The sequence below is a fragment of the Oryctolagus cuniculus genome, chromosome 19 (genome assembly GCF_964237555.1).
Source record: "Oryctolagus cuniculus chromosome 19, mOryCun1.1, whole genome shotgun sequence".
In the NCBI taxonomy this organism is placed as follows: domain Eukaryota; kingdom Metazoa; phylum Chordata; class Mammalia; order Lagomorpha; family Leporidae; genus Oryctolagus; species Oryctolagus cuniculus.
Window position 1 is genome coordinate 27,155,676 of NC_091450.1, and position 12,061 is coordinate 27,167,736.

The window sequence follows — 12,061 nt, forward strand, 5'->3', positions numbered from 1 at the left end:
CGTGCGCTTTGGCGTCTCTTTTTTTGAAATGTCCAGTCCCAGTCGCGGGTCAGCACCCGAGGAGGGGCTTGCGGGGTGCGAGGCCGTCGAGGCCCGGCCGGGCCTGCACGCGCGCCGCGGTGCCCCGCACCTGTCCCCGCAGGCACACTCCGGGCCGCGTGCGGCCGCCTGCGTCACGCCCCGGGCCGGCCTTGCTGCTGCTCCGCCGCCGGCGGGGGTCGCCAGACCCGGCCTGAGGAGAGGGCGGCGAGTGCTGAGGCGCGACCCTGGGGGCGCCCGCCCCGCCGACGGGCGCCTGCACGCAGCCCCCCGCAGGACCCTCTGTGCCTCGGCTCGATCTCCGGGGACCCCCCTCGCCCCCGCCACGACGACCCCCTAGAGGGGTGCGGGACGCCCCTCGCCCCCGCCACGACGACCCCCTAGAGGGGTGCGGGACGCCCCTCGCCCCCGCCACGACGACCCCCTAGAGGGGTGCGGGACCCCCCTCGCCCCCGCCACGACGGCCCCCTAGAGGGGTGCGGGACCCCCCTCGCCCCCGCCACGACGACCCCCTAGAGGGGTGCGGGACCCCCCTCGCCGCCGCCACGACGACCCCCTAGAGGGGTGCGGGACCCCCCTCGCCCCCGCCACGACTACCCCCTAGAGGGGTGCGGGACCCCCCTCGCCGCCGCCACGACGACCCCCTAGAGGGGTGCGAGACCCCCCTCGCCCCCGCCACGACGACCCCCTAGAGGAGCGCCCTCCCGCCGTCGCCTGCCGTTCCTGGGGTGCTTTTTTCTGAGGCCCTTAGCACTGTCCGGAATGACCCGTCTCCCTTTTCTTCGTGTTGAGGGGTCTCCTCGCACCACAAAGATTGAGGGCAGGGGTCTCGCTGGCCCTTTCCTGGTTGAACCGAGAGCGAGCCAGGGGCAGGCGGGCGCTTTGTATGGTCAGCATTAGGAGCACCGGCTAACCCTACCAACGCACTATTGATTTATGTTGGGGGGGGTGGGGTTCGATAATGGTTACGATACAAAAAAATTGGGCCCACGCCGCTGCTCACTAGGCTAATCCTCCGCCTGCGGCGCCGGAACCCCGGGTTCTAGTCCCGGTTGCTCCTCTTTCAGTCCAGCTCTCTGCTGTGGCCAGGGAGTGCAGTGGAGGATGGCCCAAGTGCTTGGGCCCTGCGCCCGCATGGGAGACCAGGAGGAAGCACCTGGCTTCTGGCTTCAGATCGGCACAGCGCGCCGGCCTTTGGGGGGTGAACCAACGGAATGAAGACCTCTCTGTCTCTCTCTCTCTCTCTCACTGTCTGACTCTGCCTGTCAAAAAAATAAAAAAAAATTGGATCACCTTCAGTTGTTTTTCACAGCAAAAAAAAAAAAAAAGTGTTTTTTTTGTTTGTTTGGTCCAAGTGCATTTTATGTATCAAAAGATTTATCTATTTGAAAGTTACAAAAAGAGAAGTCCTCCATCTGCTCTTTTACTCCCCAAATGGCCACAGCTGCTGTGGCTCAGACAGGCCAAAGCCAAGACGCCCAGACTCCATCCAGTTCTCCCTCATGGGTAGCAGGGGCCCACAGGTGCATTAGCAGGGAGCTGGATCAGAAGTGGAGTAGCTGACACACTGTTCTGGTATGGGATGCTGGCCCCTGAGTGGGTGCTAAGGTTTCCTGTAAGAAAAGAGAATGTCTCATATGGCCTATGTCCTAAATGTGATTTCAAGGACAGTGGGTGGACGGGGAGCAAGGGATGCTGATCAGTTAGCCTCTGTGGCTGAAATCAACAGAAGACTACATGTTGAAACCTCCACTTCAGTCCTTAAGTCTGGAACTAGCCGGGCCACCACACCCTAGAGACCTACAGGCTTTACTGTTAACCCCAAGCAATACAGAAATAACAACTGCTTCTCCTTAGGGCTGCCCTCCTGTCCCAAAGTTTCTCCTGGCTGCTTGGCTGTAGCCAGTGTAGGTTCACCTGGCCCAGAGTTTATAAAAAATTGTTTCCAGGGGACTTTTCCAAATGCTACCAAGCCCTGCTGCTAGTGGCTGCAAGAAGACGTCCCAGGGCCTGGGCCTCTCCGTTTCAGGTGCGCACCTGTTATGGTTCCCTAAGCCCTTCTACTTCACAGATCCCTTGGTCTCAAGAGTTTTGGTTTAACATCAGTAATCAAAAGAGTTTTCTGGGGCCTGCCGAGGCCTTAAATGAGTGTCTCGCTCTCTCGCTCACTCCCTCACTCCCTCACACTCTCACACACACGCCTTTGGGACCAAGCCACTGCCAGGTGATTTTTGTTTTTATGATTTGTTTATTTGACAGAGTAACAGGAAAAAACAGAGATCCTCTATCTGCTATTTCGCAAATAGCCACAACTGTCAGGGCTGGGCCAGGCAGAAGCCAGGAGCCTGGAACCCCCACTGGGTCTCCCACATGGGTGGCAGGGTTTCAGCAATGGGGCCAACTCTACTGCCTTCCCAAGCACTTTATTTTTTTTTTAAAGAATTATTTTTTTATTTGAAAATCAGAGTTAGAGAGAGAAGGAGAGGCAGAGAGAGGGAGAGAGAGAGGTCTTTCATTCCACTGGTTCACTCCCCAAGTGACTGCAATGGCCAGAGCTGTGCTGGTCTGAAGCCAGGAGCCAGGAGCCTCTTCCAGGTCTCCCACACGGGTGCAGGGGCCCAGGGAGTTGGGCCATCTTCCACTGCTTTCCCAGGCCACCGCAGAGAGCTGGATCGGAAGAGGAGCAGCCGGGACTTGAACCAGCACCCATATGGGATGCTGGCGCTGCATGCTGGGGCTTTAACCCTCCATGCCACAGCACCGCCCCCCCCCCCCCCAGCACTTTAGCAGGGACCTGGATGGGAGTGGAGCAGCCAAAACTGGATATTGGATGCCAGCTTCAAAGGCAGTGGCTTACCCCCCTGCACCACAGTACTGGCCTCGAAAGTTTTTGTTTTTGCTTTTGTTTTTTTAATCTTTAATAGCGCTTAATAAAACCTAAGCAACATTCTCACCCATCAGCACACAGTCAGTGCTCACAGCTGGGCTGCGAGAGTAGTGAACAGCAAGTGCCAAGTACCAAATGCCAAAGTCACAGGTTGGTGGGGGGCGGGGATGGGAGGGTACTCCCCAGGGGTGACAGTGAGGGAAGTATTTCCAGAAGAGGAAGCATCCCAGCCAGGCCAGAAAGCTGGGACAAGGCTCCCAGAGGGGACAGACCCCACAGGGCAGAGGGACACAGATTTAAAGGCACAGAGGTGAGAAAGGCTTTAGGAACCAGAAGTGATCTGGTTTGATTTGAATCTATTCTCTTTGAGCTGATGACACATTGCCACCTTCGATAGCTTTCTAAATAATCATACAGGTGCTTCCCGGTAATTATGCTAATAACCTTGGTGCAAGTTACTAAGGCTCTCCAAGATTCGTAACTGGAACTCCTGCCACTCGCTCTCAGAGTTAGATGAGGCTAGGTAGGAAAGAACTGAGTCCCACTCACGGTACACGGAACCACCCCGTGAAGGTGCTGCTTTGTCGCTCCCCCTCTTCGTGGAGGAGCAACACAGGACCCTGCGCTGTTCTTTCGTCTGCTCGGCCCTCCCCGGGTTTGCTGCTGGTTCTTCCCGGGTTGGCTACTATCCCTTCCACCTCCGTGGAAGGGCAGTTCCCCCTGGCCGCATTCCCCACTTCCGCAGGGGAGCGGCACACCGCCGGCCGGTTCTCTCGGGGGCTGCACGGGTGTTCCTTCAGCTAGATGTTCCCCATAGATGTTCCCGGTGCATGCCGTCTCTCTCCTCCTTTATAGTCCTCCTCCGCCAATCCCAACTCGGCTGAGTACGCTGCTCTCCAATCAGGAGCAAGTCCTACAGTTAATTGGTTGAACTGGAGGCAGCTGTGCGGAAGCTGTTTACTTCTCTCCCAGCGCCATATTGTGGGAGAGCAGATGCATAGAATAAGTCCTAATTCGAGTAACTTAGTCTAGTCCGGATTGCTCCCCACAGATCCCCCTTTCTTTTTATTTTTTAGCGTTGATACGCGCCTGTCCTCGGTGTCCCGCAGCACACACTCTGCTGTACTTGCTAGAGTTGCCACAGGCTCTTACAAGTCCTATCCATCAGGCAAACCGAATCCGGGTCCTCTCTTCGCCATGTTGTGAGGAGGTTTTTAGGCGCTGATGCGTGCCTGTGTTCGGTGCCCTGCAGCGCATACTCTGCTCTGCTAGAACTGCCTGCAGGTGTTTACAAAACCTATCAGGCAAACCGAATCCAAGCCTTCTCATTGCCGTATTGTGGGGGAGACTTATTAGTGTTGGTTTGTGCCTATCTTCGGTGACCTGCAGCTCATACTCTGGTCGAGCTTTGCTGGCGCTTACCGCCTTAAATCAGGCAGACCGAATCCAAGCTTAATATTGTTGCATTGTGGGGAAGCTTTACTGATGTTAATTCGTGCCTGTCTTCGGTGACCTGCGGCTAGCCACCCAGGTGCTCATCGCCTCACTAATCGGGCAGACCGAATCCAAGCCTTCTAATTGGCATGTTGAGGGGAGGCCTTATTTTTCTCTATTTCTCTATCTCCGGGCATTCCTACCTCTCCCATTTCACTTCTATCTTCCAGCATTCCCATTTCTCTTTTACTTCACTTCCAAACTTCTGTTTCTCTTATCCCTGCGGCTTTCCGGCACCTCGCCCCGCCGGCGGGTTCCCGGCTCTGCGCCGCTTCAGCCCGCGCGCCTCTCTGCGCGGCTTCCCGGCTTTGCGCGGTCCGCGGTCTCCACGCTTAACCCTTTTGCGTCTGAACCACGGCCTACGCCAGCGTTCCCTATCTATTCACGCCCCGTGCTCTCTCTGCACGCGGCGGCTTCCGCGAGTAACACAGCGTAGCTTGCGTCTCCGCCACTAGGATTCAATCTAAGTTCCCCGGGCTAGCCTGGCGAATTCAACCCAGCGTACGTCTCCGCCCCACGATTTGGCTTCCCGTCCTTTGCTCCCCGGGCTAATCAGACGGATCCCAATCTGGCTTACGTCTCAGCTTCTGGTTTCAACTTTTCGCCTCCTATTCCCGGGCTAACTTGAGAACCCCAAAGTGGCTTTCGTCTCCGCCTCGGCCTGCCCCCTGCGGCTTCAATTTCCCTAACATTTTTCTCTACCCGGTATGTTTCCCCAAACTTTCCTCCAACGATATTCCTCCCTCATTTCTCCTGGCCTCTCCCCACAGTCCGCGTCCGAGTCTGTTTGTTCTAGCTTTCACTTTCGCTTTCGACCTTAGAGATTTCTCCCAGCTTCCCCCCGTAGTCCGTATCCGAGTCTATGCCTAGGCTTTCAATAGCTTCCTCCGGCACCTCTTTCGTCCGGCTTTTCCCTAGGCTGTTTGCTAGTCTCTCTCTCCGATATTTTCCCATTTCTTCCCGTTTCTTCCCTCCTAAGTTTCCTATCCGTCCTAGGTTTCCTATCCAAGCTAGGTTTCCTGTCCGAGTCAGGTTTCCTATCCGAGCTAGGTTTCCTATCCGAGTCACGGCTCCATTATGTCGCTCCCCCTCTTCGTGGAGGAGCAACACAGGACCCTGCGCTGTTCTTTCGTCTGCTCGGCCCTCCCCGGGTTTGCTGCTGGTTCTTCCCGGGTTGGCTACTATCCCTTCCACCTCCGTGGAAGGGCAGTTCCCCCTGGCCGCATTCCCCACTTCCGCAGGGGAGCGGCACACCGCCGGCCGGTTCTCTCGGGGGCTGCACGGGTGTTCCTTCAGCTAGATGTTCCCCATAGATGTTCCCGGTGCATGCCGTCTCTCTCCTCCTTTATAGTCCTCCTCCGCCAATCCCAACTCGGCTGAGTACGCTGCTCTCCAATCAGGAGCAAGTCCTACAGTTAATTGGTTGAACTGGAGGCAGCTGTGCGGAAGCTGTTTACTTCTCTCCCAGCGCCATATTGTGGGAGAGCAGATGCATAGAATAAGTCCTAATTCGAGTAACTTAGTCTAGTCCGGATTGCTCCCCACACTGCTTGGGGTCCAGTGTTGTGGTTCAGCGGGGTGAGCCGCCACTGGCAGCACTGGCATCCCATATCAGTGCCAGCCGTAGTCCTAGGTGCTCAGCTTCTGAGTCGGCTCCCTGCTGCTGTGCTCAGAGAAAGCAGACGGCCCAGGTGGGAGACTGGGTGGAGTTCTGGGCTCCGGGGCTGAGCCTGAACCAGCCCTGGCCGCTGGGGCCATTTGGGAAATAAACCAGTTATTGGAAGATCTCTCTCTCTCTCTTCCAAATAAATTAAAAATATATTTTAAAACAATAAAGCCTAGCTGGGAAGGTACTCCCAGGTTAGCCTCCAGCTTTGGATTTGTGTCTGTATGAGTCACAATACATATGACAGCTCTCAGTGAAGATCTGGACACTTCACGGCCACTTAATCTGACCAGATTTAGGGGCCCAAGAAAATGTGGGTTAAAGCACGTTGTGCTTTTTCAGCACCTTCCAGACTTTTAAATAGGTACATATATATATATATATATAAACATTTTCTAACTGGATAGAGACTTTGCACAGCTTGCTGTGACGCCTACCTTTTGTTTTCCACTTCATAACATATCGCTAGCCTCACTTCCTCATTGCTTCTTATTAGCATCACATAGCACTCGCTCTGTAGCATTAGCGCACCAGTATTGTCATACTTCAGCAGCCTGCAACTACGGTTCAGTATTTGAATAGCACAACAGTGAGTAGTCAGCAGCTCTGTGCCTTGTTCATTTGCCTTCCTTGGAGAGATTCTGTATGGTGATATCACTTGAACCAGAGGTTTTCCATCCTCTGGTTCACTCCCCAGATGGCCACAGTGGCCGGAGCTGAGCCAATCTGAACCCGGAGCCAGGAACTTCCTTCAGGTCCCCCATGTGGGTGCAAGTGTCCAAGGACTTGGGCCATCGTATGCTTTCCCAGGCCGTAGCAGAGAGCTATCTGGATCCTAAGTGGAGCAGCCAGGATCTGAAACACACCCACATAGGATGCCAGCACTACGGGCGAAGGCTTTACCCACTACCCCACAGTGCCACTCCTGGTGTCTTGTTTGTTTGTTTGTTTGTTTTTTACCGCTGTGTAGTATTCCATGGTGTACATATCCCATAATTTCTTTATCCAGTCTTCAGTTGATGGACATTTAGGTTGATGCCCTGTTGTAGCTATTGTGAATTGAGCTGCAATAAACATGGGGGTGCAGATAACTCTTTTATTTGCTGACTTCATTTCCCCTGGATAAATTCCCAGGAGTGGGATGTCTGGATCATATGGTAGGTCTCTATTCAGATTTCTGAGGTATCTCCCTACTGTCTTCCACAGTGGCTGTACCAGTTTACAGTCCCACCAACAGTGCATTAGGGTACCTTTTTCCCCTCATCCTCACCAGCATTTGTTGTTTGTTGATTTCTGTATGAAAGCCATTCTAACTGGAGTGAGGTGAAATCTCATTGTGGTTTTGATTTGCATTTCCCTGATGGCTAGTGATCCTGAGCATTTTTCATGTGTCTATTGGCCATTTGAATTTCCCCTTTTGAAAAATGCCTGTTAAAATCCTTTGCACATTGGCTGGTGCCATGGCTCAGTAGGCTAATCCTCTGCCTGCGGCACTGGCACACCTGGTTCTAGTCCCGGTTGGGGCGCCAGATTCTGTCCCGGTTGCCCCTCTTCTAGGCCAGCTCTCTGCTGTGGCCAGGGAGTGCAGTGGAGGATGGCCCAAGTGCTTGGGCCCTGCACCCCATGGGAGACCAGGAGAAGCACCTGGCTCCTGGCTTCTGATCAGCACCGTGCACTGGCCGCGGCGGCCATTGGGGGGTGAACCAACGGCAAAGGAAGACCTTTCTCTCTGTCTCTCTCTCTCTCTCTCTCTATCCACTCTGTCAAAAAAAAAAAAAATCCTTTGCACAATTCTTAACTAGGTTGTTTATTTTGTTGTGGAATTTCTTGATCTCTTTATATATTCTGGTTATTAATCCTTTATCAATTGCATAGTTTGCAAATAATTTCTCCCATTCTGCCAGTTGCCTCTTCACTTTGCTGAGTGTTTCTTTTGCAGTGCAGAAGCTTCTCAATTTGATATAATCCCATTTGTCAATTTTGGCTTTGATTGTGTGTGCCTCGGGGTCTTTTCCAAGAACTCTGCCTATGCCAATGTCTTCCAGGGTTTCCCCAGTGTTCCCTAATAATCTCATGGTATCAAGAGATGCCTGGCTTTGATACCAAGTTCTGACTCCCAGCTCCCACTTCCTGGATGTCTCAGACTGTATTCCTGCCACCCATGTGGGAGACCTAGACTGAGCTGTCAGCCCTCAACAGTCCTGGCCATTGTGGGTATTTGGAGAGTGAACCACAGTGGATCAATCTCTCTCTCTCTCTTTCCCTCTTTCAAATAAGTAAATAATTTTTAAAAGATTAGAAAAGTTAAATAACACCAGGGTACTTCAAAAAAGTGGGAAATGTAATTAAAATATAAGTTTATTGTGCTACAAAAAAGTTTTTAAATTCTTTTTTTCATAATAGCAATTTTCCATGAACTTTTGAAGGTTCCTTATATAATAAGCACAGCAAGCCAACAAAAATAACAAGGTAGAGGTAGGCAGTTGGCACAGCAGGTAAGATGCCACATCCCATATCAGAATGCCTGGGTTTGAGTCCAGTTCTGCTTCCAAGTTCAGTTTCCTGGTAATGCGTACCCTGACAGGTAGCAGATGATGACAGAAATATTTGGAATCCTCCCACCCACATAGGAGAGCCTATATTAAGTTCTTGGCTCCTGGCTTCCAGTGCAGTTCTGGCTGTTACAGGCAGTGAACCAGTGGATGGAAGATCTCTCCATGTCTCTGTCTCTCTTTCTGAGTCTCTCGGTCTTTCAAATAAATTTTGTTAAAAATTTAATATTGGGGCCATGGTTGTGGTATAGAGGGTAAAACTACCGCCTGCAATGCTGGCATTACATATGGGTACTGGTTTGAATCCCAGATGCTCTACTTCTGACCAGCTCCCTGCTAAAAGCCTGGGAAAGCATCAGAAGATGGCCCAAGCGTTCGGGCCCCTGCCACCCACATGGGAGACCCAGATGAAGCTCCTGACTCCTGGGTTCGATCTGGGCGATCCCTGGCCATTGGGACCATTTGGGAAGTGAACCAATAGATGGAAGATCTCTCTCTCTCTCTCTCTCTCTCTCTCTGTGCCATTCACGTAAATAAAGTAAATCTTTTCAATGCACCCTGCACTTGGCTCTACTGGCAGCAGAGTGTGAGAAGTGCAGTTTCACACAGAACACAACTTCCCACTTCGCTGGCGTCAGGCACTGCTTCAGAAACCAGACACGGCTTCATCTTTGACAGCTGGCTCAGGCTTGAAGATTTTTAGTAATGAAGGCTGCTCTTGTTCTCCACCTAATTCAAACACAGTTTAAGAAGCGTCTGACCCTGACCTTCTTCTGTAAGTACATAATGTTGTCAGCCATAGATCCATGAAGGAATGAAATTGAATTGCATAAATGCTTAATCTCCAATAAACATTTTTCAAAAATCACTTATCTCCTTGACTGCCCTGACCCTAGCAATACATGTCTCTCTTTCACCTCTCAGAGTTTCTGAACGCTGAATTTTGATAGTCTTACGGTCCCCAAGCTGTCACTTAACAGCTTATCTTATTATCCACATGGACCTTATTATCAGTGGCACTTGGACTGGCAGAATGTTAAAATGACAGCGCAAGACAGGTACTGACTGCAACCAGCAACCACCAGATAGAAGATCTTGTTCATGCAAAGACTTCCATCAAAAGCTGCCTCAGTTTAAAGATCAACCCTCCAGAGATTCAGGATCCTGCTCTCGGTGATGTTGTTGGAATGATCCACATGTCAAGCAGCACCCGATTACGTAATCACAAGAGCAGCCATGCAAATGCGGCTCAGTCTTTTTTTTTTTTGACAGGCAGAGTGGACAGTGAGAGAGAGAGACAGAGAGAAAGGTCTTCCTTTGCCGTTGGTTCACCCTCCAATGGCCACCACGGCTGGCACGCTGCAGCCGGCGTACCGCGCTGATCCGAAGGCAGGAGCCAGGTGTTTCTCCTGGTCTCCCATGGGGTGCAGGGCCCAAGCACGTGGGCCATCCTCCACTGCACTCCCTGGCCACAGCAGAGAGCTGGCCTGGAAGAGGGGCAACCGAGAAAGAATCCGGCGCCCCGACCGGGGCTAGAACCCGGTGTGCCAGCGCCGCTAGGTGGAGAATTAGCCTATTGAGCCACGGCTCCGGCCAAGCTCATTCTTTTTGTAAGTTTCCTTTGTTATCATGGAGCCTTGTTTGTCAAATTGGGAAGGTAGTGTAGACTTATGAAAAACGCATTTAGGAAAAAGATCACAGACGGTTGACACAGTTACCACGAAGTCTCCTCTTCTGCAGATGGGGAAACTGAGATGCTGAAGGGTTCACAGTGTGTCAGTGAGACAGCCAGGACTGTGGCCCGGGCACTCTGCTGCGGGGAGGAAGGGGGCCCCGTGTGCTCTTGGAGGGCAGCGAAGACGGCACTGAGAAGTCTTAAGCTCCAGGCCCACAGTCTGATCTTTCTGTGAGCGATAATCTGACTTTTCATCCAGCTGACCTGAAGCCTAGCAGGAGGTCTTTTCCCTCTGGAAAACCCCCCAAAGACAGGAGGATGGGCTCCAAAATGACCTGAACATTGTTCTACCATATGAGATTGCTCTCAGAATTACATGAGGCTTTTAAAAGGGGACAGGTTCGAGTCCCAGCTGCTCCACTTCTGATCCAGCTCCCTGCTAATGCACCTGGGAAAGCAGCACAAGATGGCCCAAGTCCTTGTGCCCCAGCATCAACGTGGGAGACCCAGATGGAGTTCCAGGCCCCACTGTGGCCATCTGGGGAGTGAACCAATGGATGAAAGATCCATCTCTCTCTCTCTCTCTCTCTCTCTCTCCCCCTCTCCCCCTCTCTCTCTCCCTGTCTCTCTCTCTCTCTTTCTCTGTCATTTTGCCTTTCAAATAAATGAAATAAATCTTAAAAAAAAAAAAAAACTATAGGAAATACTGCTAATCTCCTATCTGTGAGACAAAAAATTTAGAAATATCAATGAATCTCAGAGGTTATGGGGAAATGGTAGACTTTCCCAAGCATATCCCAAAACCACACATGCAAAGGAGTTCCATAGCAATATAAACAGTGGTGGAGTCTGCTGGCTCGCTCCCAAGTCCCCACACTCCCATGATTTCCTCACAGTCTGAATTTCATCAAATTCCCACTGTCCCCACCTTAAGGACTACAGTTCCCAGCCTCCTTTGCAGCTAAGGGAGTATGATGAAATGATCAGAGGAAATCGCGGGGCTAGGCTTCCAGGAAAGATATTTAAAGGGAACTGACTTAGCGTGCGCTCTTGCTTGCTGCTTCCTCTTTCCTCCTTGCCTGGAGCACAAACAAAATACCCCAGGCTGCAGCAGCCATCTTTGGCCATGAGGGAACTTTAAGGAAGGAAGCCCTGTGGTAAGAATGGCTGACTACAAAGGAAGACGTCCTGGATGAATTGTTTTTAAGTAGAGAATAAGAGGCCTCGACTTTCTGTAAGCAGCTGTGGTCAGATCAGCAACTAAACACGACTCGTTATAGCACCAAATGCTCACAGCAGCGTGCAGACCGCTAAGTGATGTGATGCTCCGTGGTCTAGAGAGACTGGAGGCGCTGGCTTGTTTTCTTCTGCTCCGCTTGTACTCCCCATGTTTGTGCAGCTTCTCTCCATCACAACCACGTGTTCTTCCCTGGCAGGTCCTTGGCCTAGAACCCAAGCTGCAGGTTGCTGCCGGTTCTGAGATAGCACTCAGGATAAGAATGCGGCCGTCACCCTGGCTGCTGTCTGGCCGATGAATCACACGCAGTTAAATGTGTTTTCAGAAATCCTGCCTGTGGCCTGCTCCAGCTGCAGCCGCATTGTGGGTGAGCCACCCGCCTCCCCCCCAAGCCTGGATCCCCGCTGTTGGGCTCCCACCCTTGCTTCTCAGGTCTCCCGCTTCTGACAGCCACACGATGCCAGTTTGCCTGAAAATGCTGTTCTAAAAGTGGCAGAGGCTCAGGGTCAGG